Here is a 6338-nt window from a genome sequence, read left to right as displayed (position 1 = left end):
AAATCCTCTCTCTTTGGCTCTCACCCGGAGCGAGTTTGGAGGGGGAGGATCGTTGTCACACCCGCAGCTGAGGAGCTCCTGACATTCACAATGACTCGCCTTTTTTTTTTTTCCCCCTCCAGTTTCTCCTATTCTTCACCGGCTCTGCTTTACGCCGAGCAGAGGAGTCACCAGCCAAAAAAGTGAATGCGGGGGTGGTGCTGCTTAGCTACGGCCAAATCTAAGGCAACATGTGACCAGATTGGCAATTTAATACCAAGCCTTTCTCCTCTACACACACACGCACTCAAGTTAAAGTGACATTGAAACTGGAACTCAAAGTGCTGAAAGCACAGAAATTGGGGAAAACTGTCCCCCCCACCACTGTAACTGGGGAATGAATCTTGCCTAATTGGGCAAGAGAGGACTTGATTTGGAGCGGGAAGGGTATTAATCAGGCAAGGGGCAGAGGCTCAAGTCAGGTGCTCGGGAAGCTCGGTGCTGCTCTGGGCTTGGTGGGGAGCAAAAAGTGGAAGATCTGCTGATGGCTGCATGGACCAGCTCCACAGCATGCATGCAGAGAGCTGAGCACATCTGGCTATCTCTGTGCATCTGCAGGCAGGTTGCCTGATACATGCAGTGGATCTTTGGAAAGTCAGGAGACATGAAAAAGCAGGCGGTGACTGCTCCTGGAAAAGATCAGGATGGTGGAGAGGCATCACAGGGAGTGCAGGGCTTAGGAGCCAGGGAAAGAGCTGGCACTGTGGGCATGGCCACGTGGGCATAGAAAAGACACTGTCATGGGAACATTGTGCGCCGGGGAGCCAGGGGTTGAATGTGCCCCACAGAGACAGGTCAGATGAAGAGCACGTGTCCTAAGGATGCAAGGTCAGGTCTGTCAAGAGGAACCAGAATTGCACGGGCTAGCAGAGGGTGTATAGGGGCAGGAAGAGCACATTAGAGACCTGGGGATCAGTGGAGGCTGTGAGGAGATGGATCAGAGGGGCAGTCCTTGTGCACTTCATTCCCCATTGGGTCTGGCAATGGGTGTTGGATGGGGAAACACACAGTGCTGATATTCTGGGTGCTAGCAGAGAGCAGAGTGTCCGGCAGGGCTGCTGCAGGGAAGTCACCTGGCTGGGGGACTGGGTGTTCCAGTGAACTAGAGCAGTAGAAAGCGGCTAGGTGCTGGACATCAGCACGGGGGGCGCCCACCTATGGCATTCCACATAGACCTCAAGCCTGCTTGATGTGAGGAGCACCGCTTACTAAGGAGAGCCTCTTTCTAGAGGTGACAGCACCTTCTGGGACAGTCCTGAGTCCCTCATCCTGGCTGTCCCACTTTTCTCTTTGAGGACAGCTGTGGCTGCTCATCTTTCCTCGCAGACTAACATCCGTGAGGCTTCTGGATTGGTGGCTCGAAAGCTCTGGGGAGGAATGAGCAAATCTCTTCCCTCACTGCCAGCAGTGGATCCCCTGCAGCAGGCGTGAGGGCTCTTGGCATGGCGGGGTGAGGGAGTCCGCCTGCTGCTGGCTAACTTCAGTTCTGCGTTCTTCATCTGCCGAAAGGAGGCCCCCACACAGCCAGCAGGCTGATACGGTGCAATGACTTCAATTCCTGAGCTGGCCGCCCACGCTTTGAGCAGAATGCATGCCCAGGCATATGCCAGTCCTGGCCACGGTGCCAAGGAACTGGAAGACGGAGATAATTTCTCGGCAGCAGACACTTGTACATACAGGTCTCCTAATATCTCTATCCGTATCACCAACTCACCTTCTGGCTTTCCCTACCCCATGGTACTTGCATGCAAGCTGGGGGCCTGGCTGATTAGGTGTTTGAGGAGTCTAGGGGTGAGGGTCTCTGCACTGCACATTTAGCTTGGCATTTGCTGTTCAAGTCATGTCTTTGCTCCGCACCTTGGTTTCTCTGCTGGGAGGCAATGTGAGTTTTGGTAGGGGACCTTGTAGCGCTAAATACGTTTTCTGTAGAAGAACAGCCCCCACATGGAGCCTGTTGATGCTTGTATGCAGGAGAGTACCAGGACACCCTTGAGCTTTGGGCAAAGCTTTGGGCCAGGTGCTTAATATACCCAAACGGGCAGGGGGAAAATACAGCTCCTTTTGCATTCAGCCCCTGGCTGTGTTTACATGCACAGGGTACCCAGCTTAGCCCCGCTCGGGTGCTGCCAGGGCTCCTCCGTCTGCTTCGCTCAGCCCCTGCGCTAGCTGCTCTCCCCTGAGCCAGCACCTCCTGCCTCGCCGCCATCCGCGTGGGGATGGAGCCATCTGCATCAATGAGTCAGCAGGACCCACTTAACACTTTTCCAGCAGGATCTACTCCTCCTAACAGAATGGGCAGCTTCTGGCAAACTCCATCAGTGTGTTACAATCTCAGCTCATTAAAGGGACACATCCTGAGCTCTTTATTGATGTTTTATGCTGCCTGGCTCCATCTTCAGAGAAAAACTCACATTGCAGTCAATGACTACACCTTCATGTTGCAGGCTGAATAAGGAGCTCAGGATCTGGCTCTCATGGCCAGTCAGCTCCAATTGCCATGAAACTGCATCAATGCAAACGATGTTAGCAGAGTGGGGTTTTACAGTAAAGCAGCCAAGAGAGGTCTCTGGGCCAGAATGCTTGCACAGTGTTTTCTTTCCAGGGATGCTAGGGAAGGTTCAAAAGGAAAATACACAAAAAAGGGCTTTTCTTCTGCTTGCTTATCCCTGTTTGCGGGGCAAAGGAACTGCATGATATAAACGGGAAATTATGTCTCTTTTTCCGCCAGAACTGCTGTCTGTTCAGCTTGTGCCCATTAGGGTGGATGTACCTGGCCTGCTCTTTACCAAAGCGTGTGTTTGTGGGAGCTGGCCACACTTGCCTTCCACCCGAGGAGAATCACAGTCTTTTAATAACTTCGCCAGTGCTTGCTGTTGCTTCTAAAAAGCTAGTGGCACTGTCTGGCTTCAAGTGGCTTTTACATAATACAGACTGTCAGGCTAGATGAACATCATGGTCCCTTCTGGCCCTAAAATCTGTGAATCTAAAAATTAGACGGCACCAGCACCTCATTGATTCTGGCTGATTTAATCAGGGGAATCATATGTTCTCTTTATCCCCCTTTTTTCTCTTGCATCGTCTTTAACTGAAGATGAATTTTCCCTCCCCCTGTGCCCGAACTTGGCTAATAGCATCAGGAAAGATCAGACATCTTCAGCCTTGCTCTGGGATATACTCCTCTCCACCGCCTGCTTCCGGACTGATTCACAGTGGTTAATTGTTAGACTGTCTGCAAAGGCAGAATCAGAGATGGTTAGACTTGGAGGTGGATGGACAGCGTGTCTAGCAAAGAGCGCCAGGCTATCCTTGTTATTTTAAAATGGAAATTTGTAACTAAGTACTTCAGGCTCCAGATTTAGCTATTTTGTTTGTGTTAACGTTTGTGTGTGTGTGTGTGCGTGCGCGTGTATATCTCTGGAAACACTTTTTTGAGGAGGGGAAGGAAGACAATTAACTCCCCACCTTTTTGTGATGTTGGGGATCTGCAGGAGAAGTAGAAAGGGAAAACAATGAGAAATTATGAGTGATTTACTGAGAATGACGAGGATGAGGGCTCCCCCAGAGTGGATATCTGCAACAGGTGACTAAGACTCTCAGAGCGCATTCAGTTGGTGTTAGCAACAAGAAAAGTGCTTCTCACAGAAATATGTCTCATTGTCCAGGTCCTTGGTGGCATCAGCTGTCATGGGAGGCGACATGCTGAAAGCCTCTAAAGTCAGAGCAGAGAATGGGGCTCCTGGGAGCTGCCTCTGTCCCCATCTCTTAGGACAGGACCCTAAGGGTGTTCCAGGGATTAAAAGGTGGCAGATTCAAAGTGAGAGGAGGAGTAAAACCAATCCAAAATGCCAGTTAACAGGAGCTGTGATCAGACTTGAGCTAGTTGTCACAGGTAGCGGCTGAGGACTAACAGAAATAGCAGCGACACTGGGGACAGTGTGAGCTGTCAGGATAGCACTGCAGGAGGGATGTCAAACCCCTTGTTCTGGGGCAGGCACTCGCTACCAGAAACCACGTATGGGGAGAGAAGGGAGGTATTATCTTAGGAGTCTCACACCATCCTCCAGTATGGCTCATATTGATGTTGCTGCAGGGTTGAGGGACCAGATCCATTTTCCTGTAGCAAAAAAATCATAAAAACTGCTGGAGGCTCTGTCCCAGACCCTTCCTTTGACAGTGTCTTTAAACATTTCTGCTTTGCAAATTCATTCTGGTTCCCAGCCTTCCTCTTCAGAGATGCTGCGGTCAATAACTCACCAGGAGGTTGCTATTCTCCCTTCTCTTCTCACCCTCCCACTTGTCTCGGTATCTGTGCATTCATGCCTTTTGGCCCTCCCTCGTCGGGAGCGCGAGGAGTAAAGCAGCCTTAGCTGAGCGCAAAGCAGGCTGCAGTAGAGATGCTGTGAACCAGCGGAGGGAAGTCTGAATCACCGGTACCTCAAGGTGGGAGTGATAGATTTTGGCTGAGAGAAACGGAGGACTCGCATGTGCTTTTAGGAGTCAGGTGCTCATAGCCAGCTGGCAGCAGCTAGGAACTGGGCAACTAATTCCTTTCTGTGCCTTTAAAAAAACCCAGCTCAAAGCGATGTGCATTTTGGTGGAGAAGAGGAGGGGCTGATCAGAGCACAGAGAGGTGCAGAGTTAAGGCTGGATGGCTCTGAGCTGTATCCTAAGCTGAGGGCTGCTGCCAGGAGCTAGTGCCTCTGGAAGAAAACCCTTCGAGCACATCTCTGGAGGGTTCCCTTGAAGGTGTAGAAATACCTAAATTGAGCTTAGAAAGGCTGAGCTGGACAATGCTGGCTAGAAGCTGGGGTTGTTCCTTCCATGCTGATAGCCTGAGGGAAGGGAATAGAGTCACTGCTCACTGCTGGAGAGGACTCCAGATCTGCTGATGGCATGAACCGGAAGGGAGCCCCTGAGGTCAGTGGGATCAAACTGGTTTATGCCTATCAGTTAGGGCAGCAAGCAGTAGAGCTGGTTTCATCCCCCTTATTCGGGCTCCTTCTATTCCCTTTTCTGCCTGCCCTCACGCACCCAGACCCCCATGCTCTGCACTGCCCTGGCACGTTATGTCCTCACCACATCGGCAGCGAATGACAGGAATGCGAACGCCCACGCAAAGCCTGGACATCGGACAGCAACCTGCCCTGGGGGGAGTGCCTGGAGAAAGGGAAAGTCGAAATGGGGTCTGTTTAAGAGGGAATGGGTGGCTCAGCAGATTGGCAAGGCTCTGTGGAGCTTTTCCGTAGCACGTTTCCAATCCAGCCTGGGGAGAAAGTGGCTGCAAGCTGTTCCCATGTGGATAGCTGCTTGGCTGGGATGTTTGAGGGCTTGGTGGCTTCAGTCTAACTTCTCAGAGACTGGCTCTCAGCCTTCCCCCCACCACCACCACCACCCTCCCCCAAGCTGATAACGTTGCTTTGATCATCCAGCAAATGCTGCAGGAAAGAATGGGTGACGAACTCCGGAGGGATCGAGAGGAGGAGTGAGGTGAGGCTGGCAGCTCCCGCAGGCTCCATAGCACACATCCAGTGTCAGCAAAGAGAGGTCATGTGTCTTTGGGCTTATTAATCTGGGTTCCACTTTGTTTAAGATGAGGCCGAGGGAGTATCACAAGGGTTCTCAGTGCTCCGGAGCAGATCTGCTGTTGCCTAGAGAAAGCAGCACAAGGAGGGAGCGCACAGTGATTCTAGCGTTGCACGGGACACGGGAGATGTTAGAGGGATGGATGGTCTAGGTGCTGTTCCAGCCTTGAGCCTGAGTTTCTGGTTTCCGGCAGAATGGGGAGCGTGTGGATTAGCTCCGTGTGTGTATTGCCAGTCTGGTGATTTCGGTACAGAAAAGTGCAGAGCCCCTTTCCAGCCTCTCTGCTCCAAGCATCTGTTACAGGAGCCCCAGAGTTTCAGATTAGTTTGGACTTTTTGGTATTATAAAAAGCAGATGACATCCAGACGTTTCCTAAGATCTCCCAGGAAGAGGCAAGCTGGACAGAGGTGTGAAATGGCAGAAGGTGTGTCTCTGCCCATTTTACAGCAGGGAGATTAAATGATTTGTGCAAGGTGACAGGGCAGGTTGATAGTCGATACTAGACCTAGACTTGGCGGCCAAATCCGATGCTCTTCTGACACAACTTGCACACGGTGACAGACCGAACTGAACCCATTTGCACCAATGGGATCAGATTATACCTGTGGGGCCAGCGATGCGGAAGCAGCGCGGGCCCTGCACCTGGGGCCGGCAGCAGGCAGCGTGGCCAGGCACGATGGATGTCCCCGAGGGCCGGGGAAGGCTGCGATGCAGCG

This window comes from Struthio camelus, chromosome 11 (genome assembly GCF_040807025.1).
Source record: "Struthio camelus isolate bStrCam1 chromosome 11, bStrCam1.hap1, whole genome shotgun sequence".
Lineage (NCBI taxonomy): Eukaryota > Metazoa > Chordata > Aves > Struthioniformes > Struthionidae > Struthio > Struthio camelus.
Note: the sequence above shows the minus strand (reverse complement) of the source record.